We start from the raw sequence: 26,050 nt of genomic DNA, 5'->3' as shown, positions 1-26,050 counted from the left end.
GCGGTGGCCAGCCCTCCATCCTGGGACCCAGTTCAGCAGGTGGGTCTCTGTCACGGAACTGCGGCAGGAGAGGGGCTGCCAGGTTGTCTGCATGTGTGACCCATCGTGGGTCTCAGATGCACGGGAGGAGAGAGGCCACATTCACACAACCCAGCTCCTTCCGGGGTCCCCTGCGGCCGCCGCTGCCTCCTCCTCCAGCGCTGCCATGTGGGATCAGCATCCAGGAACGCATGCCAACGTGCGCCCTATCAAATCGTCTCTCCTTCCTGGAAGACCGTTCCCCTTTTCCTAACTTTATGAGAACCAAGAGTGAAAGAGGAAGCCACAAGCGCTGTCCACAGTTTCTCTCTTAAGGGATCCTCGGCTGCCCTCCTCCCAACAAGGGTTCATTGGATCGGTGCCTCCAGGCTCCCCAGCCCGACGGAGCAAAATCACCCAAGGACTATCTTGACAACGACGTCTTCCCTGGCCATCCGGGGAGGGCAGAAATGGCATCTCCTTCCCTGTAAGCAGAGCTGCGCTGGGACACCTCCAGCAGCAACGGGTCGCACTGCCAAAATTTCAGCATCACAAGTAACATACTCTAATGTTTGGTGTGCCTTGTTTTTAGTTTTGCCTCCCTTAATAGTACGAGTCCTTTCACCAGGACAAAAGCGGCATAAAGGTGCAAAAAAATAAAAATAAAATAAAATACAGTGAGCCCATTATTAGAAGCCAAGCCCCCATTAAGAGAGTTGGATATTTACTGACTGATCCTCATGGGGGCAAGAATTGCATCACTCTTCAAGATACTTGAAGCTTGTTTTTTTGTTATGGGTGCAACGTAAGCACAGATGGCATCTTTGGAGGGCAGGGTTTGTTTTTTGGTGTTTTTTTACACCTTCTAATTGAGCAGCTTGACCCTGCAAACTCAAGAGCAGGGATCGGGGTGAAGGAGAGGCTAAGCCAGTCCTTAAATATCTCACGTAACATTTACTTGCTCATCCTGAAAACCTTACGTCCGCGAGGACCGGCGGTCATTTCGGGTTCTTTAAGGCTACTTTCGTTAAGCTGCTAGAAATGGAAACCTTACAACTGAAGGCCCAGCTCTTCAATATTCCCACATTAAAGAGTTGGGACTTTTAAAACAAGTATATATATATATATATATTTTTAAAGTCATATATTGAGCTCTGATTTTAAAAAGGGCCCAAAGGCCCACGTTGCGTTTCCTGGGTGTGCGTTGTGTGTATGTCCATGAGGGCACAGTTTGATTTCAATTGCACATGGCAGCCTCCTTCCCTTGGGGATCCTGGAGTGGCCAAGCGTGACCTTTAGGATGGCCGGGAGAATTATTCCCTCCCTAAAACGAAGGGCAGAAAATGGAAATCGATGCCCTTAGAAAGGAGAGTCGAGCTGACCAGGACACGGCAAGGACAACACCGAGCAGCGACCTTGTGAGTTGCTTTCTAGGTGACCGTTCCTGCCATGCGGCAGTCACAGGATGCTAACTTTGTACCTTCCCCCCACCCTTTATATGCAGCATTTCTATTTTACACCCAGTGCCCTTAAATTTCAGAGGGTTGCGCCAGAAGGATCATTTGGTTTAAAGCAATATCTCTGCTCGGCTGACGGCAGTCAACTTGCTTCTGAAATCTCAACAGTAGCTTAATAGCATCTCAAATCACAGCTTATTTCTGCCCACATGCATTTGCGATGTGTCATCAAGTCACTCCTGTATTGTGGGGACTCTAACAGGGCTTTCGAAACCGTGGTTCGCCTCTTCCGCCCCCTTGAGAACTTCCAGGCCCAAGCAGGGATTTGAACCCGGGCTTCCTCCTCATGACACACCCTGTCCGCTGTTCCACTCTGCCTGTAACATACCTCTGAGTACCAATTGTTTGGCATTATCCAGGGAAGGATATCTTTTCGTCTACGTCTCTGTGTGTGGAATTCCAAAGAATTGCTAGCAGTGAAGATAATATCCTTGAGAACGCAGAGTGGTCAATTCTGCCTGACTTTTAAAAAGTGGGGGAATGTAATGTCAGGAAAAAAAAAACATGCACGGGTCTGCATGAAATGCTCGTTTGTGCCAAGACAGACACTCAGGAGACTGGGGCCAGGTGGCCCATTCTCTGGCATTCTCTCAAACAGAGAACTGCCCTTTCTAAAATGGGATCCGTGGCCACCGCACTAGAAGAGGCAGCAGTCCGTTAAATCAAAGGCGCCGTCCTCCTGCTCCTACGATTTGGGGCAGGGAAGAGTTAAGTGCTTGCTTTGCGCTCCCATTAAAATCGATAGGTTCTAAGTGTGCTCAGTTTTGGCTAGAGGCAGTTGCAAGAACCCATGTGGTAAGATGTGCTTTGATTAATCCTTTATGGGCTAAGGAAATGCAATTAACAAAGGGGAAGGAGGCGCATGGTTGGGAGGCCATAGACAGACCTGCTCTAGATTCAGAATGAATATGCACCAGAATTAATCAAAGAGGTTTCAACTCCCCTATAACGAGCCATTACAAAAACAATGTGTTAAAAATCTAAGGGGAAAATGATCAGAAGCCAACTTAGTCAGAAGGCAAATATATTGGGGGGGGGGGGAGGACGTGCCCTTAGACTACCGGATGAAACAAAATGTGTCTAATTCAAGCTTCCCAGGCTAAGAGCTTCTCGTTCCCTGAGACTGCGGGGCCCAAACCTGAGACCGGGGGCTAGGAGGGGGAGCACCTTGACATATCCTAGAAGGTGGGCTCTTACAAAATAATATGTGTGAGAGTAAGAGTAAAACAGGCAGCATGGACTTCCTGCATGGCCTCTTAATCCAAAATGGTTGGTGTTGCATGCACACAAACTCCTTTGCAGGGTGACATTGCGGGGAGCGAGGAGCAGAGGGGTGCCCAGGCTTTGACTAGAGAGAGTATAAGCCATAAGCCAACATCTAAGTTCTTCTCCAGTGCGGCTTACCCTGAGACCCCGTTTCCCCCGACCCCACCGCCTGGAGACGCAGGGAAGCCCTGCAGGACCGGGAGGCTTCGGCTGACACCCTGAGACTCAGCGAAGCTCATCACAGAGGCCCTGGGAGTTCCCCTCTGGAGAAGGCACCCCACCCAGGTGAAATCCTCGGATTCAAAGAACCACAGAGAAGGACACTTCAAAACAGATACACAATAAGCCGTCACCACTTTGCTCTTGGAGGTAACCCATAGCATTTTTGTTTTTTAGCAAAGGTTTCTTAAGCTTTATGCCATGCTCTCAGCTATGCAGAATCACAAGGGAAGAATGGGGTTTGTTTCCATCTTTTCTATTTCTGCAAATATTTTATTTATTTATTTATCCATTCGGCACAATATGGGAATCAGCCGCGAGAGGGAGCTGCTAAGCATCTCCCTCTTATCTTCCATCCTGCTGGTCATGATGGAGAAAGACGGGTCAGTGGCTTTCCGACAATACTGCTGACTGGCCACACAGTGACCCGACAGGTTCCTGTGGGTCTAAGACCCTTTGGGAGATGGGGCCCTTTTGCCTCCCCCCTCCCCCCAACATGTAGGGCCTGTGAGTGGGGGACACAAGGCAGGGCTGACACCATCGCCCCCTTCTTTGGACTGTGGTGTTTTCCATTACTCTTGCGTGCCACCTGGCAGGCTGAACGCAGAAAGGTGGGGCCTCCATTTTCAGCAAACCCTCAAAAGTTCTCTGGCCCGTTCGTCCAGGGTTTCATGCTTCCTTGGTGGTAGAAAAGCAGTCAATGCCGCTCACAGCATGCATGATGGCCAGCTGAATCTAAAGTAGGTATTTGGACCCATGCCCTGATTTCTGGCTTCACGCAGACCTTAAGAGCCTACGGGCAGAACAAGGTAGAAACTAATTAACCACAGGAAGGGAGGGTGAAATTCAAAGACAAAAGGAGAGTGGGGTGGGAGAGTTGGAGAGAAACCTTGAGTAAAGTTTCCTTCTCACAATGAACAAAACCAGCCTGGCATGAGAGCATTCAGCTCTTCACTGTGAAAAAAGCACCACCTTAGACAACGGCCGGCCAGCTTTGCTGGGAATCATTAATTTCTTCATCAAACTGGGGAGAGAAGGGAAGATCAGTGCCTTGGCTCAAAAAAATATGGTGGGAAGGTGCTGCCACCTGGAGGCCATGGCCAGCAGGACCGTCTTCTCTCCATCCAAAGGTCAGCGGTGAGGTGGCGACAGGTCAAGGGTAGGCGTCTCCAGCAGGCCATGGGGTCCCATTTTCTACCTCCGGGAGCCTGGGGGGCCATTAAAAAGGCAAAGAAGAAAAAAGAAGAAAAAAGCAACGGGGGCAGGAGATTGAGACCAGTGGCTGGAAGCTCCCGTTTTGAAAGGATGGGTGTTCTGGAGGCGCGTTAAATACCGTAGGGTGAAGAAGGGGGGGTCGGCTGCTGAGAACAGCAAACAGGGACCCTCGGCTTTTTGCAGCAGGCCCCACCTGTGGTTTTGGAATTGAAGCTGAAATAAAAAGAAGAGGTCTTCTTCTTGAACGGCTACATCCCTGGCAAAGCTGGCAGATCCATCCAGCTGAACATGCACAGGTGGTCACCAGCTGTAAAAGTTGGAAAGGAACCAGAGGGGGCACCCTCTCCAAACAACCCGTAACCCTTTTCTAGCAGATAATAGAGCCCATTGGTGGGCACTGGACACCCACAGGCTGCGGGAGGGCGACTCCCATCAACCAAGGAGGGACGGTGCGGGGCCACCCCCATGGAGGGAGGCCGCACCAGGCCTTTTCCTGGTCTGGCAGGACCAAGGACACAATGTGGGGGGGGGGCAGGACCACCATCTCCTGGGAGACGTTGCCTGCCCTGCAAACGGTGAGGCATGATGACCGTTGCAGTCAGACTTGTGTCTCCCCAGAATCAATCGTCTAGGTCGCGACCAATGAAAACAGAAGGTCAGATCCTGCCAGAGGTTGATCTCCTCCTGTCACCACGTTATCCCTCCAGATACCCAAGTCATTCAGGGTTACCTCCCTTAGAAACAGGACATGAAAACAAAGCCACTCTCCTCTCCCTACACCCCATTATGAAACAAAAGCAAACAAATTAGCCAAAAGCAGACTGAAGAATAAAATAATATTGTTTTTTTCTCTTAAGGAAGCTCTGCACCTCATGACTTGTCAGTTGCATTGTCTAGTTCGGCCCCTAAAGCCTTGTGGTGGTGAGGATGATGCCCCTTCTCCACTCAAAAAGCAAGAGCTTCCTTCTGCATGGAAAGGAATAAGCTCTCTGAATGACACTGTGCCCATACTGTCATCAAATGCACCTTCTGGCTGGTTTGTTTATTTATCTGTTTTTGTTTATTTCTTTATTTATTTCAAGAAAATAGATTTACAGTTCTTATCTCAAGTTTCTAAAGTTCATCTGAATCTCCAATATAGGGAATTTCAATGCAACAGTAAATCTTTTAAGCCGGCAAAGGAAATGCACTTGAAGAAGCCGTGGCCCTCATCGGTGGGAAGATATGATAAATCTGGAAAGCATATATAATTCATGACAACACATCTCCAGACATTACACCCAAATGCTGACATAAGACCTATTTATGGCGCGCCTCTCCTCCATGCCCTCCCTTCTCCACTGTCCTATTCACCACTTGATTTCGAGAATACCCCTGACTCTTTTCAGAAGAAAGCAGGGGGTGGGTGTGAACAGGGGGTGGGGGCTCACAAAGCCAAAACCCGACATCTCCACTTCCAAGCAAGCATTTCTCCAAGTGGGAACCCCAGCAAGCCATCTGCCAGCAACTTATCACAGCAAATGAAAATTTAAGTGCAGATCAGAAAGAAATGCGGGCGTAGTATGGCTACATTTAAAACCACATGCCGTCAAGCAAGGGAGCCATCCGTTATCTAAAAACGCACTAATGTAAGCATTTAACTGTTCTTGGCTGATGGTTTTCTCTCCCCTTTTATGGGTATGTCTCCTATAAAAACACTATCAGGCCAAGGGCAACACAAGGGTTATCGGTTCAAGATGAGACGGTGAGGGGCATATTTCTCTTCTCTTTCCCCCTCTCAACACACACACACACACAGAGAGAGAGAGAGAGAGAGAGAGAGAGAGAGAAATGAAATTTCACCCAACAGGGAGAAATTCAACAGTTGTCTATTTAGACCATGGTGGAGGGGGACTTCTACGTCTCTCAAAAACCCTCCTCATAACCCCCCTTCATTTGGCAGTTCCCTAGGTTTTATATGGTTTCTCTCCTCCTTCTAAAAGGTAAAACGTGCCTCTGTTACGGTGCAGTTAGGGCCTGAAAGACCCTTAAGCTAAAATGTATTGGTCTCTCTGATCCCACCCTTTTGCTCACTGTGGCCAAACTCTCTCTGGCTCTTGGACTGAAAAATGCTTTGCCACCCTGGATTTAGGTACTTGTGGGAGAGCCACCTTGAGTTCCATTATACAAACATCCAAGGTAAAAGTCCATAAATCAATGGGAAGGTCTGATCCCATGTTTCCCAGTAATGCTTCTCCCCTGTAGGGAAAATGCAAACTGCCTGGCACCTGCATTAGAGGTGCCTCTGCGTGACACAATCACCTCCCTCCCACCACTGACCTGCTTGGGTAAGCAGCACCAAAAGCAACAGGATGATTTTTTAAAAAAAATATTTCCATATTTAATCACAGTCTAATGTTTGGTGTGCCTTGTTTTTAGTTTTGCCTCCCTTAATAGTACGAGTCCTTTCACCAGGACAAAAGCGGCATAAAGGTGCAAAAAAATAAAAATAAAATACAGTGAGCCCATTATTAGAAGCCAAGCCCCCATTAAGAGAGTTGGATATTTACTGACTGATCCTCATGGGGGCAGGAATTGCATCACTCTTCAAGATACTTGAAGCTTGGTTTTTTTGTTATGGGTGCAACGTAAGCACAGATGGCATCTTTGGAGGGCAGGGTTTGTTTTTTGGTGTTTTTTTACACCTTCTAATTGAGCAGCTTGACCCTGCAAACTCAAGAGCAGGGATCGGGGTGAAGGAGAGGCTACACCAGTCCTTAAATATCTCACGTAACTCAGAAGCCCTGCTAGGGTTGCCATAGGTTTTAATCAACACAACAGCATGTAAAGCACGCATACAATTGGGAAACTAAGGTCTCATCCATGTCCTGACCATCTCTCCCACTTGCCAATAACTCCTGCCTTATTCCCCCTGCCTTTTTTTGCCAGTGGCAAACAGATTTCTCTCTTTACACCTTGTGTAAGTCATTCCTACAGCCCGTTTTCCCATTAGACAAAAGCAACACCATCTCCTTCTTCCACTTTGCCCCTGGGAGCTTTTCCTCTCTTCATTTCTCATTCCCCATTTTCCCCCCACCCAAAGGGTTTATTGGCTTCTCGTGTCCCTTCTAATTATGCAAAATTTTTCATCCCAGCCAAACAAGCCACTCACAAGAGAAGAATTCCGAAGCTGACAGATTTGCTCCTAAACCAGTTGGAATGCTTGTGAACATTCTTTTCTCTTTTTTTCATATCTCAAAAGTGACAAGCAATTGTGGCTTTGCCAATAATCATTTTCCCCCTTTCCCCATAAATGAAAAAAATGACAAGTAATAGTGGTTTGTATGCGTTTCTGTTTAAAGGAATATTGGTCATGGAGATGAAATCTTGATAAGGGCACAATATTACCTGCCTTTCAGACAGAATGCTTGCAAGACTTTGGAGTCAGGAAATTGGGAAGCCCGGTTTTGCACAAAGGGACTTCTTTTTAAAAGACCCCACCGTTCAGATGATGAAAGCTGACAAGCTCAAATATCGCCATAGTGTTGAATAAAAGCAGCTATCATTTAAAATGAACCCATGTTCCCGCTGAAATCTTTATGTCCGATCTGAAATGCAGTGCTTTAGACCAAGTTAATTTTCAGCTGCTATAACACGGGTGCTACAGAGAACGGCATATTCTTTATCCGTCATAAAAATGATGGAGAGCCAACAGTACAAGTATCCAAACAAACAAGAGACGGGCAGAGATCACCTTCAGACAAAAGCATCGGCAGACATTTTCTCCTTCTTAAAGCCAAAGCTCAGAAAGAAAGGGCAGTGGTGGAGGAGAGACTCTAAGAAAACGGGTTTGGAGCTGAGCTACAGAGATGGGGTGAAGGCAATTAATTCCAGCAAGGGCTGATTTACACCCTGCTCTGGAAACGTTGGCAGCGAGACTCTCACTCAAGCCAGCCAAAGACAGTCAACACCATCCTCTTGCAGTGGCTCTTTCACTGAAGAGACTGAGGACTGAACCAGCTATCTCTTGCTTTGCAAAATGTTCAAAATGTAGTTTTGTCTGCAAAATAAACATGATTTAAGCTGGAATGACACGTTCCCTCTCACGTCTAGCTTAAAGTCGGTCCTAAGCAGTGTTGTACACGAAGGGACCGTTTGTGGGGCCTTCTCCGTGGGAACCCCACAGTGACAACGGTGGAACTCCCTCCACATTAAATATTTCCCAGGTCCCTATCCATGATTTGTTTGAACTGGCCTTCCATTTTAAATGGTGGTTGTTCTTATGTTTTACTGTTTGCTTTTTGACACCAGGCAGTATGCTGATAGGTAGCTGGGCCACCACAGTGGGGATAACATCACAGATAGGGGTAGATGGCTGATTGTGAAAAGAGTCACGCCTTCAACTTCACTCTGTCCTACGGTAGCTGTGCCCAATGCAACATCAAAGCTCAGGCTATTTAATTAGCTGCAATCTGCTGTTGCTCATGATGTCATCACTGCTATGCCAACTTGGCTACGCAACAGGATTCTTCTCGGTTGATGTTCTACTTTGGTCTAGACCATTTTAATCATGTACGGTGCTCTATGAAGGCTTTTTGCTTTGACACATAGGGTGTAAACGTCTTTAAAGACACATGCACAAACTCACTGTGGAAGGAAGAGCGAGAGACAGACAGACAGACAGACAGACAGACAGACAGACAGACAGACCAAAAGAGGAGGGTTAGAGGAGTGAACAAGGCAATGATATTTCTCTGGAAACAGAGCAGAAATCATCATCCGGAGAGGCAGCTGTGATTGCGGCCTTTTGTTCAGTGAGGGTCATAAGCTCATACATTTCAATAGACTTTGAAAGACAAATCAAATGAATACATTCACAGAGACAGCTCAGAACTGCAAGAAACGACATATTCTCTATCAAATCGCAATCCAGAAAAACCAAAACACAAAAAGTAAAGGGAAATGTCTACTGTTGCTATTGCTTCTGCCTTGCTTCTGCAGCCTTTCAAATAGGTTCAGAACATTTCCAACTGTGAACATGATACCTGGAAAATAATGTCCCACCCATCAGATTTGGGGAAGGTGCCAGAGAACCCATTTTGCATGCAGGGAACATGAGAACATAGGAAATCATCTTAAACCCAGTCAGGCCATGGATGCACATAGCTCATTATTTTTGAGACTGAAGGCAGGAACAGACAGTGTAAAGTGGCATTTTGATTTTTAAAAATGTTTTTAATCTGGCTTAGCCATTTGGGCACCCACACAAAGTCCTTACCCATGGCAGGCTGGTGGCGGGGTTGACTTTGCTTTTGTGTCTTGGGGGTCTCGATTTCTCCTCCGGTGGGGCTCTCTGACCATCCTGCCCTCCTCTACCCCCATCACCACCTCAGGGCAAGTGGGGTGGAGGACAAGCCACCTCCTAGCTTTCCTTTCGGGAAGGAAATTGGGTCAGACTTTTGGAACTGAAGGGCTGCCTTTTTATTTTATTACCAGAGCGCCAAGGGAAGGGGAAATGTCGGGCGGGCAACATATTGATCCGTCTTTACAGCAGAACATCTGTCCAGTGAAAGAACGACGAACAAAGATGTTGTTTGAAATCCCAGAACCATTTTTTTCCCTCCCCTATTCTTGGAGGGCATGTTTTGGATCCCGTACGCCTGAGCTGTCCCATAGATTTACGCATTTGGAACCATCTTTCAGATACAGATACTTTTCTGGATTTCAAAAGCTAATTTAAAAACTGGCATGCTGAAAGATGATATTATTATTCTCATTAATTAAACTTCTAATTTAAAAGGCAGGATGATGGAGCAGAAATAAACGCTGAAAACTAATGAATTAAACTGATGAAATAAACACTGAAATGATGGACTGTACTGTGTTGTTTTGATTCTTTTTTTTTTTTAATTACCATCAATCTCTTTGCCTTGGATGGCACCTCACAACCACAGAGAGTCTTCTCATTGGCGTAAGAGAGTTATCCTTCCGGGGAAAAGGTAGGAAAGGAAAGTCCTGTGAGCTCAACGCAAAGGTCCCTCTGAATGCACAGGTGGAGAAACCTTGCTCTACCCGATGTCCCGGACTACAGTTTCCAGAAGTCCCAGCCAGTGGCCAAGGACCATGGGAGTTCTATTTCAAGCTTCAGGAGAGCTGACCTTCCCCCTCCCTTATCTACTTTCACCACCAGATATCAAGGCAAAATCTGAGGGGGTGCAAGGGGTCATCACATTGCCCCAAGGACCTCTGTTTTATTAAAATACTCAGGGCATTCTGGAAAAGCCTGTAATTCCTCATCAGGAGCAGAGCGATAAAAGAGTTGGTACGCTCAGTTAATGAGTCTCTAGCAAATTCTTTATCACTGTGCTCCTAATGAAGGAATTTCGGGCTCTTTTTTGGAAAGGTGGTTAGCATTTTAATAAGGGCTGCCACTTCAAAAATACTGGGTCTGTTTATTGCCTTTGGATACCAAACACCGACCCCCCCCCCCACCGCAGTCTGAATCTGAGACCGGAGTTGACCTATGACGGGTCTTCCCAGCCACCCACCCCACCCCTGGCTCTAGGGACTCAGGCTGAGGGGAGAGGGTTGGACAAAAAGCCACCAAGAGTCTTCTGCACAGTAAAGTGGGTGACGGGTGACGTTCAAGCTGTGGTTGGGCTCCAACACCCATCAGCCTGAGCCAACAGAGCCCGTGATGGGGAAGATGGGAACTGGAGCCCAACGCGATCCAGAGATCCACACCTTCCCCACCGATTGGGGCAAAGTTTTGAACATGTAGGTTGCCTCTTGTATTTGGAAGGAGACAAAATGGAGAACTTTTCCTAGGCAATGTTTCTTGACCGTATCCTCTGGAACGGCTCCCCCATGTTGATATTCCTAGAATCTCCCTTCCAGCACAAAAGCCTCTTTCAAAAAATATTAAAATCTTGCCTGTTGCAAGGGGTTTTTGTGTTTTTTTTTAAATTTTGTTTTGTTTTTTTGTTTTAATGTTCCAGTCACATCCCAGCCTCACGCCACACGCTGGAGGTATCCCGTTCTGCTGATTCAGTGATAGTTCTTCTCTTCTGCAGAGGGAAAATTACTTTTGCTGGAGAAGCAATCCCCGACTTGGTTCCAAACTTTAGCCTCTGGCAAATCTGTCATCTTGCAGAAGACAGACCCTATTCCTTTGACAGATTGCCCCGAGGCTGGAAGTTAATCTAATGTGTCAGAAAAGTATACAGCAGTTAGAGAGGAGGAGCTGAGGAGAGGGGAGGGCATAGGGCCCCGTCCCCCCCCCCCATCTGTGCCGGACCAGCGACCTGTTTGCAGGGGGAAAGAGTCGCTCGCTCTCCTGCACCCTGAGTAGAATGCCAGGAGAGGAAGGAAAATTATTTAAATGTAAAACAAAGCCCCCCCCCCCAATCACCCAACAGCAAGATAAGGCTATATTAGCAGATAAAGCAAAGACTGCTTCCAGAATCAATAAGCCAGGAGGCCGTATCAGCCCTTTGCAAGTTAAAAGTGCTGCTCGGGTGCTGAGACACTGTGTGTGTGTGTGTGTGTGTGTGTGTGTGTGTGTGTGTGTGTGTGTGTGTGTGTGTGTGTGTGTGTGTGTGTGTCTGTGTGTGTGTCTGTGTGTGTGTCTGTGTCTGTGTCTGTGTCTGTGTCTGTGTCTGTGTGTCTGTGTGTGTCTGTGTGTGTCTGTGTCTGTGTCTGTGTCTGTGTCCCAGTGGGGAAAGTGAAGGCTCCAGATCAGAAGGGGAGGCCAGGGTGAAGCCCCTCAGGTGAGCATCTTCCCCACCTCAGGGAGATGGGAGGAGCAGACAGCCACTCCCCCACAATGCCCTGTGTCACAAGCACTAAAGAAGTGTGTGTGAGCACAGGCACATTCTTCTTATAGGTGAATCAAATTGGGTATATAAACACTGAGTTTTAAAAGAACTGCAAGATAAATAGCCTAGCGTGGCTTTGGTTGACGGGTTTTGCCCACGGCTAGGCACGAAGCCTTGGCTGATTCAGGAGCACCCCGTTGGCTGGAGTTTCAGGAGGACAACTGGGGACTTGGGATGTCACAGAGGCAGGGGGTGAGCCTGGGGCAGGAATCGTTTCTGGGTTAATTATAAGGGACCCCGAACCACCGAACCCTGACACCAGCTCTTGAGTGAGTGGAGACAGATCCCCAAATTCAGTGCACAGCCCCAAGAGAATGTGGGCCAAAATGAAGGGAATGTGTATTCCTAGCTATTATATTATTTTTCCTCTGGACACGCAATTCCTTCAAAGCTCCTGTGCCTGAGCAATCAGACTAGAAACAAAGCCCAGGTTTACTTCCCGATGACCAACCACAAAACAAAAGCAACCTAACTTGCCGTGTGCAAGGTGAGGGAAAAATCATGCTGGGATAGTTTTTCACCTCTTAAGGGATCCCCACTTCCAATGACATGCTAAACATGTATTGTCTACTCTAAACTGACTCTAAACTTAGGCTGACTAGCCCTTCGAATACGGTAGGCCTTCAAACAGAGAACCGCCCTCTAATTTTCCCGTGTTGTTACATGGAACAGTTTGATTTTTCAAGACACATTCACTGTATTTTGGAAGCTGGGGTTCGTTTCATGGGACTGTTCCCAGAAGAGACTCTACTGCAAGTCCTAGAGGTCAAAATGGTCATGGAACTTTTTTTAAAGTGAGGTATGGCAGGAAAGCCAACCAGAACGGAGAAGCAGCTGGAATAGTAACGCTTGGGGTGACCCACCCTACTCAGCAGAGGTGGGGAAATCTGTGGCCTTTTCAGTGTTTCAGACCATGACTCCCACCCACCTGTTCCACTGGCCACAGGAGGATGATGGAAGCACCAGACAGTCCTCCTCTACTCTGTTCTGTGCCTTCCATCATATGAGGTTCCTGATGTGTTTTTTAGCTAGAGGGGATGTTCAGAGAGTAATTTACCGCTCCTATTCCTCAGTGAGGATTTGAACCCAGGTCTCCTGAAGCTTACCGCACACTCTGTTCATTACACTACGCTACCTGTTCCCCAACCTGCTTTACAGCTGCTGCTTTGAAGTTCGGTGCCCTCGGATGAGGGCAGAAGAAAAGCTGATTTAACAGGCATGCCAAGACAGGGAAGAGACAAAGAGAGGAAAGCATCGGAGGATAAATCACAGGCCCAAAATAAGACATCAAAAAGGGGACAAAATATATCTATGGTAATACAAGATAACTCAAAGCCACGCTTGGTTGAGTAATGTCTTGGAATGGAATACAGATATAGGGGGAATATCAGAAACCTGATGAAGCACAAATAATCAATGCGATCAAGTTACCTCCTGGATATAAAATCAACATCAAGGAACATAGGAGGTCACACTGACATTAATGTTCCTCTCTGTATTGAGGAGGGCGCTGAGTGCCATAAATCAGAAAGTGCAGGAGGAGCACATCCAGTCAAAGAATCCCTCTGGATTTTTATATATATGCATGGCAAGCCAAAGAGTAGAGCTTGGATGTTACATTTTGGGGCTATAATTTCCAGGATTACCTAGCTAAAACTTTTGTTCAGGCCTTGCAAAAATGTAATATAATAGACAGTTATGTCACCGTTTACTACCCAAATTATTTTGGGGGGACAGGTGAAATTCAAGATTCGTTCACATCTCGACGAGACCTTAACTGGCTGCTGTTGGGCAGAGAAGTTCTCGGGGTGAGCAAATAACTGACATCACTCATCCACTGGCAACCAGCAAAGGCAAACTTAATTTTGGGCATTATTACATGAAAAAAAGACTAAAAACCAACCTGCCAGTTTTACTACACCACAATATGAACCGACAAGCATGGTTCAAATTTGAGAACTGGGTTCTAGCTGCCTCGTCACCATTTTTAATTTTTAACCCTACCGCTGGAAAAAGTGCAGCAAAAAGTAAATGAAGCCAGTGTCGGATGTAGCTTCCAAGGAAGGAAACCTCTGAGATGTAGTCTCAAAAAGTAACTTTCCCAGGCTTGCTTGGTCAAGCCGTTTCACCAAAAGGGGGTGAAACATTCATGAAGACTCTTCTTTCCATCCGGCCCTGTTTCAGTTCCATGTCTTTTAAAATGTGTTTGCACCCCATCCATGCCAGGTGGAAAATAAATGGCTTCCTTAGAAGCTTCTTTGGACACGCGCTGGCGTTGGCTTCATCCCTCTTATTATATAATAATGATCACCTTTGAGCAGCATTGCTGGCATGGACCCCATGGGATCGGGTCCAGCCTTTGTCAAGGAGGGACGTAGTGGGGGAATCGAATTCCCAACCTCTGGCTCTCCAGCCGTCTCGCCTAAAGCACTGAGTTATCCTCAAACGCCATTGTCGCCCCTGTGGGTGCTTCTCATCCCCAAATGGGATTTCTGGGGCGGATCGATGCCTCTCCTACAGGTCAGTCTAATTCTATTGATCCTTGGCAGATCCTTATCCTATGTAATTGCATCATTATTTATTGGGTGCTTTTCCCAGCGATGCAACTAAATGCTTCACCAAGCACAAGTGAAGGGGAGAATTTTAATTAGAGCAAGAGCCACCCATCTACAAAATGGCAAGCCTTTCAAGAAAAGCCGATGGGGTCGGGGGTGGGGGAATCCTTTCTCAGAGGCAGAGGACGAGCCCAGGGAAAGAGCCCTCAAGACTGATTTGTTTCTACAAGCATTCGCCTCGCTTCGATCGATCGACCGGCACCACCACAAAAGGCAACAGACCCTGGCGGAGGTACAAACCCAACCGAGAGCCAGCTTGGGATTATGCCAATGCAGCAAAGAAAGGATCTGCCAGGCGGACGTGAGGAGGGTCTGTTCGCTCTGCTTTGGGGCCCAGGAGCCAGAGAAGTGGAGGAAAGTGAGGTGGGGGACCCTTGGGGGGCATTGGCTGCTCTTAGAGCCAGTGCGGTGGAGTGGGTAGAGAATTAGGAACAGAGGCTTGAGACGCCTGGGTTGAAGCCCCTGTGCAGCCACGAAACTCGGTGGGTGATCCTGGACCTTTTCCTCACTCATGTGCGTGCGTGCATGCATGCACACACGCACACAGCCTGACGTCTTCGCACAGGACTGTCATGAGGGTCCGAATGGGGAGACATATCGTATAGACCACCTTGATGGTGGTGAAACAGTATCAAGGTCAATGGCACATCATTTTATAGTATAAACACGACAGCAATTAATTGATAATAAACTTATAGTTCATTATCATAACCATAAACTTATAGTAGTAATACAGCCTCCATCGCCACTCCACCTCTCCCCCCCCAAAAAAAAATCCACCTTGTGCTCTCTAGATGTTTTGGGTGCCTATTAACCCTTCTGTGCTCCAATCATCGCACCTGCAAATTATATGAGTTCCAGAGTTTCATGGTCCTGGACGTCCCACAAACATCTACCTGGCCATGTGCACAGAGGATTCTGGGAACTGTAGTCCAAAAAAACCCCAACATGTCTCATCTGGGGTGTTTCCTCTTTTATCCTCTGAACAGATCTTGGCAGCATTACTAGAGGGATTCACAGAAAGGGCTCGCTCCCATTTCACGGAGACCCATGCTTTGCTGTGAGGATGGACCGGACGAGCTCTCTGCGCGGCAGAAGTAACAGGCCAGGGTGGAGGGTGAGGAGGCCCGGACGCAGATCAAAGGAGAGACATGCCACAAAGAAGGGAGCAGAGAGAGGAAGGGCAACCTGCGTGGCCTTCTAAACATTTGGAAAGAAGGAGACCGTGGGGCAGCCTGGACTCTCTTGGCGCACTGGCTTCGCTTCCGGCATAGTCTCGCCCTTGCTCCTGAAAAGCCACGCGCCCCTCTCTCGCCTGTGGGCCGGGCCAGGAAGAGTGGCAGGAATCATAAAACAAAAGGCCCGAGGAAGAGATAACATGACTCCCTCGTGCAAGCCTGGATGATTCCAGGGACTGGCAATTTGGCTGGTATTAGGAGGCGGATGATACGGTTGGTGGAAGAGATGTCTCAGAGACTCCCTCAAACCTCCGGGCTGTTCACGTCCTTTCTGCAAAAGGCAGAAGCTTTCTTTTGCAGTTCGTATTCCTCAGGTCTCACAATGAGTTCCAGTTCATCGGGTCGCGGCTCCTCTTATTTTTACCTGCTGGTTTTCGGCTCTGGGATGCCCAGCAGGAAAAATATATATATATAAAGACTGCCTGGGCAGATCTATGTCCGTACCTCACCACCAATCCAAGCTGTATGCTATTCCAGCACTTTGCACTTGCATTTTTTTTTATACGTTTAATTCTTCAAACATAAACACATGGAGTCTCCGGAGCAGAAGGAAAAGCTGGCGTCCACAGCACAGCTGTTTGTTTGGTTGTTTTTTAATTGTAAACTATCCAAATTGGCCTTGTAGCCAGATGGGCTGTATAGCAGTCAAAGAAAGAGAAAGAGAGAGAGAGAGAGAGGATGAGAAAGAGAGACAGAAAGACAGACAGACAAGAAAAAAAGAGAAAAGAAAAGAAAGCAGGAACATGTGGGTAGCAACCCTCAACCTGGAAGTAAGCACCACAGAACTCAGTGGGACTTGCTTTTTGAGTGAACAAGAACAGGGTTAAACTGATTGATCAGTTTGAGCAATTGATGCAAAACTGATCGAGCAGAAAGCAGCCATTCCTGTAACTGTACTGTGAGTAACACAATCCTACGAGTGCAAAATGGAAACTACGCAGACGGCAGCTTTGGAGAGGAGATTTTCGCCTTAGCCAGGGAGGGAAAGAAAGGGTTAAATTTGCTCCCCTTTTCACCCTCACGACCTTTAGGCTGCTTGGGCTTTTCTCCAACTATTTGCATAACCAAAGTTGCATGTATCAATTGTAGTGGTTACTGCCACCCATCCAGTTGCTTCTCACCAATGATACCCTAAATAGGTTTTTTGAGATACGTGAGGGGTTGAAGGAGAGGTTGACTCTTGCCATCCACCAGGGAGTTTCCCTGGCTGAGCAGGGAGGATTTGAACCCAGATCACCTGAGTTTGATATTCTGCCCACATGGAGAGTCATGCAAGGAACAAGGTGTCTACTTAGACTCGGAGCGAGTAAACACGGACAGGAGTGAAAGATACGAGGGCAACTCAATCACTGCCCAAATAAGGAGGAAATGTTCACGCCAAAATAAATACCCATGTCTATACACGCAGGGAAGCGGATTTAGAAAGCATGACTATCATTTAACTAGAAATACAATGCATCTCCCCACAGAGGGGAACACAGTAAGCATATGAGGTTGTGTGCGTCTAACTACAAAGTTATTGGATAGCTCTGTGGTTTAGGTATCTGGGAGTTTGATTCCCCACAGTGCCTTCCTTGAAGGAAGCTGGACTCGATATCCAGAGGGTGCATTCCAGCTCTGCCTTTCTAAAATTCTTATTATTATTTATTATCTGCTTCTGCATTGAAGCACTCCACTACATGGAGATGTGATCTGACTGGAGTCAGCACAAACCAGAAAATATTCATGTGCACAGTCTAAGCAATGTACCACGTCCAGATTTCTGAAAATCTCCACACGCACTTTGCTGTAAGCTAAAAATGGGAGAATTCAGAACAGGTTTGGCCTTCAAGTTGACAGTGACAAAGAGCCAGGACGGCTAGCAGAGGAGTCTGGTGATGATTTAGGGACCAGAAACTCAACCTGGTAAACAAACCAGGGGCTAGAATGAAAGAGACAACCAGCAGAGGCCAAGGAGGAGAGGGATTGATGATGTAAAAAGGCATCTTGACAAGGAAAATAGGAAGCTCCAGGAAGAGGCATAATTGGCTGAAGATGTAAGGAGTGGGAAAACATTCATTTAACAAAAGTGTCATTGTTGGACAGATAGAAGGCGAGGAGGAGGAGTAAACGCTCCTTATGTGTCACAATTCTTGAAAAGCCAGGCAGTTTCAAGCAAGAGTTTTGAGCATGAAATGAACGCAGGTCTCGGGACTCCTTCCCGAACGCCATCCTGCGCCTTGTCAGCATCATGTCCGGCTCCTGTTTCGCACAGGACTTTAAAGAGAATGTGGGTCTATTTAATTCAAGGATCAAGCAGAGCAGTCGGGAGCCCCAGCCTTTATCTGAAGCCATGACTCTCTGAAGGACAGGAGGAGGAAAATCTATGGTTCAGAATCTATGGCAAGAAGCACGTGGCCCTGCATGGACTGTCAGACTGCACCTCCCATCATCTCTCAGCATTCATTAAGTTAAGATCTAACCAGGGGGCCCTTTTGAAAGAGCCATCCCTTAAGGAGGTAAGAGGAAGGGCTTGTAGAGAAAGGGCCTTTTTGGCAGCTGCCCCCAGACTATGGAATGCCCTCCCGACTGAGATTCGTCTGGCGCCGACGCTGATGACATTTCGGCGCCAGGTCAAAACCTTCCTGTTCCAAATGGCTTTTAACTGAAATAATATCAGCTGTAGGTCTGATGGCAATTTTTAGAATATATATTTTAATTGCATTTTAATTATTTTGCGCTTTTATTTTGCCTTTTTATTGTATTTTAAATGCCGTAAGCCGCCCAGAGACCTTCGGGTAGTGTGGGCGGCATATAAGTTAAATAAATAAATAAATAAATAAATAAATAAATAAATAAATAAATAAATAAATAAATAAATAAATAAATAAATAAATAAATAATGCTGTCTAGGGATCATGGGACTTAAGAGTCCTACAACACTTGCAGAGCCATAGGCTTCCAGTCCTCCTAAATCTCCTGCTCATAAGTAACCCCACTAGACAACAGGAAACAAAAGGGCACTCAAGGGCCCCCCGCCTTACTAGACATCTGTAGAGCACACGCTGCTGTTATCACTCAGGCTTTGCATGCTGCTGTCCTTCTGATTTTTGCATTTGTGTCTCGGACCCCTTTCTTTTATTCTGTGGGCCCCAGAAACCTCCTGGCATGTTCACTAAAATAATATGATCACAAACCTGCACCTTGGGTTTAAGAGGGGCATTGAATGCCTGCCGTAATGGGGCTAAAAGCCAAGGAAGCAATACGGCCAGCTGTCGGAAGGACAAGAGGAGAGTAGATTAAACCAAAGCAAGCTGGAGGTGCTGAGCAGATTTTCCAGCATTGCCACACCCACCACAAGGCGTAGCTGTCCGTTTGGCTAGGCTCATTTCTTTAGCCTCCAGAAGGAATTACGGGCAAAGCAAGGTTCCTTTGATAACAGGTTATCAGTCACGACTGAGAGCACTCTGCTTCCATCCCCAGGGAAAATGACCACAAACTTTGAGGGATCCGGAGCGCCTAAGGGTGTGCCCAAAGGACTGAAAGCCAGTATGGTGTAGTGGGTAGAGTGTCTGATGAGGATTCAGGGGTCCTGGGTTCAAATCACAAGCCTGGGGCATGGAGACCTTTGGGTAGAGTGGGCGGCATATAAATAAAATAAATAAAAAATAAATAATAAATAAATAAACCCACTGGAAGGGCAGTATCAGTAAAACCACTCCTCCTTGAACATTTCAAACATCCTATCAGGGCCACCGTAAGTCAGAAAAGACTTGGCAAGGAGAAAAGACTCTCAAAGGTGCAGATCAGTGTGTTTGTTTTTCGAAACGACCATAAAATAATAAACAGTGATGTAATTCTGTCTGAAATCTTGGCAACAGACCGGATGGCTACTTAAAAAAATAAATAAATAAAAGCAAATCAAATAAACGAAAAGAACCCGTTTTGCATATGTAGATTATTCTGGGCCTTTTTTCTTATCTGAAAGCAGCAGCTGGAGTTGGTGAGAGAGCCAGGGGAAGAGGAGGCATCCACAAAAAAGGGTCAGGCAGCTGGGGCGACGCTATCCTCTCCGTAACACACAAGCCGTCAGCCCCCTGCCAGAGATTAAAATATAACCCAGGAATCTGCCTTCCTTTTAGCAGCAGGACATGACTCTTTCCCAACCCCTTTGAAAGATAGTCACCTCACTGGAGAATAAGGTAAGAATTACTGCTCGGCAGACAGACACGCAAGCCAGCCCAAGCTCACACCAGAGAATACTGGAGACCGTAAACCCCTCAACAAACAGACTGTATTTTCCCCATAAAAAATGACAGTTTTCTGTGTCTAACGTGTATTTTTGGCAGGTTAAAATGTCACAACAGGAGTGCAGCAAACAAGGAGAGCAGATCTATGTTCCTCTTAGGAGGCCAAGTATAAACCCAGAAGCTGGAGTTGAAAAAATGTTTTGAAAGCTTACAAGTTCAGGTTTCATTATGTCTATTTTGAGGAGGGTTGGGCAACCGAGTTATTCAGATTTTTAAGACCACAAAAAAGCTTACTGTTCAACAGGGAGGGGTCTATTTGGATGACCACGGGGCACACGGGAGAAACAACCTAAAACTAAGAATTGGCACTTGAGTTTTCTTGTTTTTTTCTTTTTCTTTTCTCTCTCCATTCTTTTATCCCTAGCAAATCTTGTTTTAGTTGGCCTGCAAGATGCTGGGGGAGGCTTCCTGACTCAACTGCAAACATACAACTCCAATTACAGAAAAATAAAATAAAAAATAGAAGAGGACAGTGGTCAATACTCTGTCAGAAGATCGACCAATTCATTAGATCACTTGTTGAAAGATGGCCCCAGACAGCCCAACAATGGTCAACAGATGTGCAAGCCTGACTCTTACGACGGGCTTCAGAGACAGCTTTTCTGGAGTTTTCTGCAACCCATAATTCTCCAGCTGCTGTGGACTTCATTTTTCATCATCCTTCCCCACTGGCCAAGTTAGCTGGGGCTGATGAGAATTATAGCCCACCAAAAAAGGTACCAAAAAAGTACAAAAAAAGTACCAAGTTAGGAAAAGTTGTAATCATCATCTTGGAACTGCAGACCTGGAAAGGACCCTCTGGATCATTGAGTCTAGCCCCTGTCCAAGGAGGCACAAAAGGGGAATCGAACTCCCAACCTCTGGCTCCAGAGGTGACAGGACTGGAGGGCCCACTGGCTGCACAGTGCCGACCTCTGCCTGATCTCATGGGGGACTCCAGGAAATGTCTGTTGGGAAGCAGAGGAGTCAGTAACTAGATCCCTCGTCTTCATCATCATCCCTTGCATGATGAAGGAGGTGGGAGAGGGTGAGAGAAGCAAAGCTGCTTCCCTGCCAGTGGGGCACAGACTGCCTTTGGGGACGCCTGCATTTCTCCCGCTGGATCAGGCACGGGGTGGAAGAGCCACCGGCTTACGCAATGCGCTGCCGCTTATCTCCACTTATGCTCTCCTTTTTATACCCACCAATAAAGTCTTACCAAAGCACCTGTTCTCTCCTCTGCCCTCTCCGTTAAAGGGACTTACAAAGTAAGCAGCACTGTTCCCAAATTCCGTTGCTTAAAGAATTAGCGACCACATGTTATAACAAAAGAGGGCTGTGCCAAGGATTAGCAGAGGGAGGCAGCTGCCTGCCCCATGTCCTCCACTCTGGGTCAAACTAGCTCATACTTTTAATGCATTGTTCAAGAGCTGGTGAGTAGTTAAGAGTGCAGTGCTCCCCTGAGTGGTAAAACCTTGTCGCTACACTCGATTTTTCCTCACCTGCTCATCCTGCATTCCACGAGCTTTGCTTTATGATTGGCTATGGGAAGGGCCCAATTTGCAAGTCTGAATGATAAGAATGTATCTTAGGAAGTTAAGCAGGTTAATCAAAGGGAATATATATCTACCCCCCATTTATTTGGACCGTGCTTTGCCCCACCAAGTGCCAGGCTGGGGAATATGCCATCTCCCATAGCCAACCTTGCTTATACAGCACAGCAAGAGATTTGGGCAGTGATATTCAGAAAACATATGATGGATCACAGCCCTGCACGGCAGCACCCATCCCTTTTCGACTCATGACAAAATCGTCCTGGCACGGCTCTAAGGAAGGAAAACTGCCTGCATGAAATAGACAACTTTGCATTCAAAAGCAGGCCTGGACTGTTTAAAGGTTGCCAGGAAAAAGAACAGAAAGGAAAGGAAAGGAAGAACACAAGGGCCAACCCAATCAAAGTGCAGCGGCTCCTTCTGAGGCTTTAAATCTTTATACATATTAGCAACCAGTCTGGTCCCTGGCCAAGGCTCAACCAATGGCACACGGCCAGCAGACCTTTTTTTTTTTTGAAAAAGATTCCAGGGAGGCTGTCATCTGTCACTCAAGTTCACCCCGGCTCCAGCTTTCTGCATCATCACTTTGGTGTCATAATTTTCCAGGCTCATACGTCGGTACCAGCCACAATCATGAAAACCAGGCAGCCAAAACTAGCTGCTGTGCTACTGCAGCAAATTCATCACGACTGTGACTCAGGAGTGCAAAGGTGGAGAATAACGACGAGGGGAAATTCAGCCGTAGGTGGAAAGAACACATTCTCCAAAAAGGCAATGGCAAGTCACTCTGCAGGATGCTGTCAGAATCTGGGCTCCGGGCATTACTTTGAAGAGCCATTATTTCCCTGATGGTTTCAAATCCCAAAATCATGTAGTTACTATTATAGGTGTACTTTTTTTTTAACACCATACTTTATTTTCTAGTTTCCCAGAAGTAACTAAAATAATCACTTACTTCACAGGACACCCAAATCCTTCTTCGTGAGGCAGCTGCCTCATGCCACCTAAGGATAGAACCGGTCCCAATCCAAAGCACATCACAGTCTTCTTTCTGCAGTAAAGAGATGCAAAGGCATAATGAGTTCCCAGAAAACAGGATTTGGACAGATGCATGCCCGTCATGCATGGTTCAGAAAGGCTACCCCTGCTGCAGTTTCCCTGACACACACAAACACACAAACACACAAACACAAACACACACACACACACAAGCACTTGCTTCGCAGTGCAGGGGGGAGGTTTTCTGAAACCAGCTCTAGCAGGGCTTTGAGAACAAGGGCCCTGGAAGGCAAGGGATCGCCTGCCCTTCAGCACCCCCTGGTGGCCAGGCCTAAGGTTGACGCAATGTTTAAAACCTGGTTTGTCTACTTTAGATGGAAACATTTGCCATGGATTTTCCACTCGGGGCGGGCCTCTTACCAGGGAGAGGCAGGGGGTAACATATTGTGGTTTTAGGACCCATGCGCTGTAGTTTTGGGGAGGAAACATATCTCATGGTCAACATCTATTTCTTCATGAAGAAAATGTGGGGGTAGGGACCATTACGCTGGTCATTTACGCTCAATGTGTTGAAGCTTCACAGGTTCGCCTCCAACATTTAACAGCACGCTTTAATCACACTGATGACGAGAACTGTGGCTGAACTCCCGGGAGAGGGAAATGAACTAGGCAGACAATTCTGTATGATGATGATGATCCTGGACGTGCCACAAATGAAGCCTTCTCAGCATCTGAACTGGGTGAAAGGTTGCAAAACTTGAGGCTGCCAAGGGTCACAGGGCTGCTGTATAAAGTGACTTGAAAACTATGCCGTGTCTCGCATGCACTCTCCATATGCTCAGAAATACTCTTGTCTCTGCTCCTTATGTTCACATTTATAGGACCATGGAATGAAAACGATCGTATGTTCCAGGAGGAAGCCCTCGCAACAGTCCTCGTGGTTGGTGGCAAAACCAACCAACCAACTCAGTGTTCTTCCTTGTATCTTGTTTTTTTGTTTCCTAATTGCCTGGGGTGGGAAATAATGGGACAGTGATAACCCAGACAAGCGAAACATTTCTGTTTCATTTGAGCTGATGGTATTCTGACTTCTCTTTCCCTCTCCAACTGCATTGCGCCTGTCAGGAAAGCATAGCCAGAGGCAGCGCCCCGCGCATGTGTGTATGTCTCTCTGTGTATGTTCGTTTAGCTCCATAATTGGCTCCTAATAGAGTTCGGCGAGGCCAGAATCGAAAGAAAAATCCACCTCTTCCTCGCCATTCCTTTTTAAATCCTTTGTGAATTGATAAGGGGCTGGCATAAACTGATAGCCGCGATACTCATTTGCATAGAAATGGGCTCGCGACTCCAACAGATGACAATAATTTCAGAGAACAGATTCCGGTAGAAAACAGAAGCAATCCCATCTTACTCAGAAGCTGAGAAGGAAACAAGAGCCATACCACAGTTTTAAAGAAACGTGCCAAAGGAGGAAGAGAAAAGGAAAGGAAAAGGCAGCCAACCACCGGCTATGAATTTATACGCAACACACACAGCTGGGTGATACTATTATTAAGGCCAACCAAAATGCCATCAAGGAATGCAGATATTTGAAGTCTTTAGAATTCTTCACCAGAATAATTGGTAGATTTGCTATATATGACCTGAAGATCCAAACACAAATCAAAACCAGTAATTTGCAAGTTACAGGAGTTGAAAGAAGCTCCTGCTGTGACAATCACACACTTAAGAAATTCCCCGTCTTGTTGGCAGATTAATGTTGGGAAAGGTGGAAGGCACCAGGAAAAGAGGAAGACCCAATACAGGATGGGAAGACTCCCTCAAGGAAGCCACCAGGTTGAGTTTGCAAGAGCTGAGCAGGGCAGCTGAGGACAGGGACATTCTGGAGGATCATGGGGTCACCCAAAGTTGGCGGCAGCTGGAAGGCCTGCAACAATAAGTCTACACCTTGGATATGGGCACTTTGATGGACTTCCAGCAATAAAGCTCAGACTTCGGGGTGGGGGTGGATGTGTTTCCCCAGTTATTTCTATCCATCCTCCAAAGACGCTCCCAGTAAAGATTATGGGATGCCTTTACTCAAAGGGTGGCTCTGCTTTTCCTGGCGACCTTCCTGCTGCCCCTCCAGGCTCGCCGCGCGGGCACCTGCCCTGCCCACCTGGCACAATGGTCACCCCTCACCAAACGCCCACACCCCTTTCTTGAAACACCGGCTCTCGCTCCGGGATCTCTCCAGGGCTGGAGGCGTTGGAGGGGAACCGGGAGCGCCGCCTCTCCGAGCGGCCTTTGGCTGGGACTCCCGCGCCGAGCACGAGGGGGTGGGGTGGGTGGGGGTGGACCCGGTGGCCCCCGAGGGCCCTTCCCACCCCCAGCTTCTAGATTACAGCTTTTTTTTGGGGGGGGGGTTGCATTCCGGGCCCCTCGGTTTAGATGCCCTGAGCACTCGGTTTAGAGATTGGGGAGCCGGGCAGGGCGCTTCTCCCGCCCGCCGGGCTGCCTCAGGCGACAGGGCCTCCACAGGCGCCCCCCCCCTTCGCCCCGGAGGCAGCCAGACAAGCGCGCCCCCCCCCCGAGGAAGCGCCCCGGGGCTTTCTCTCGGGTTTCCGCAGGAGGCCCCCCCCCGTCTCCTCTCCGGAGGCCCCCGCCCGGAAGGCAGGAGCGGCGGCGGAGGCGGCGGGCCAGCCACGCGGGGCCTCCCGCCCTCCGGAGCGGCCCCCTTTGGCGCCCAGCCCTCGGGGCTCCAAGCCGCGCGGCCCCCTCAGGGCCAGGGCTTCGGGGGTGGGGCGGTGGGCCCCCCAAGGAAGGGCAGGCCAGCGCCACACTCACCTCCCGGACGAGGGCTGCGGGGCCCGGGCCGGCCACCCCTTCTTCGCGGCCGGCCTCCACCAGGGAGGGAAGGCGGCCCACAGGTGGGCCCCTCAGCAGGTGAACCCGGACGGTCCCAGGTCCCTGCCTGCGGCGGGGGGAGAGAGAGCAGACGGCCCTCTCTTTCCCCCCCCCCCACCCTCCTGAGAAATGGGCGCGGCGGCGGCGGCGGCGAGGGCAAGACCTCTTCCCCTGCCAATGCTGGGCGGCTTATGGGTTCCTCTGGCGGGCCGGCTCTTTCCCGGGGGGGGGGGGCGTTTGAAAGCCCCCCCCCTCTACTCGAAGTGGTTCGGGCCAGGCCAGCAGGTGTGGGATGGGAGGCCTTTCCCCCCCCCACACACACACACACAGCTGCCGGCAATCTCCAGGCAGGCGGGCCCGGGCGAGGCGAGGGGCCAAGGCTCCCCCTGGGCAAGGCGGG

The 26,050-nt window shown here is 48.0% G+C and overlaps 1 long non-coding RNA gene across 2 annotated transcripts in view; it reads right to left on the bottom strand.

Annotated features, from left to right (window-relative positions):
• Window positions 1-25,714, bottom strand: part of LOC110077311 (uncharacterized) — a 100,950-nt gene extending 75,236 nt beyond the window's left edge. For both annotated transcript variants that reach the window (XR_013538982.1, XR_012081616.2), the window contains exons 1-2: window positions 25,591-25,714; window positions 22,721-22,816 (exon numbers count right to left, since the gene is read on the bottom strand). This is a non-coding gene — a long non-coding RNA (uncharacterized LOC110077311). The remainder of the gene's footprint in view (window positions 1-22,720; window positions 22,817-25,590) is intronic.
• Window positions 25,715-26,050: the final 336 nt, after the last annotated feature.

Source organism: Pogona vitticeps, chromosome 12 (genome assembly GCF_051106095.1).
Source record: "Pogona vitticeps strain Pit_001003342236 chromosome 12, PviZW2.1, whole genome shotgun sequence".
NCBI classification, from domain to species: Eukaryota; Metazoa; Chordata; class Lepidosauria; order Squamata; family Agamidae; genus Pogona; species Pogona vitticeps.
The sequence above is the reverse complement of the archived record's forward strand: the minus strand, read 5'-3'. Positions and strand labels throughout refer to the sequence as shown.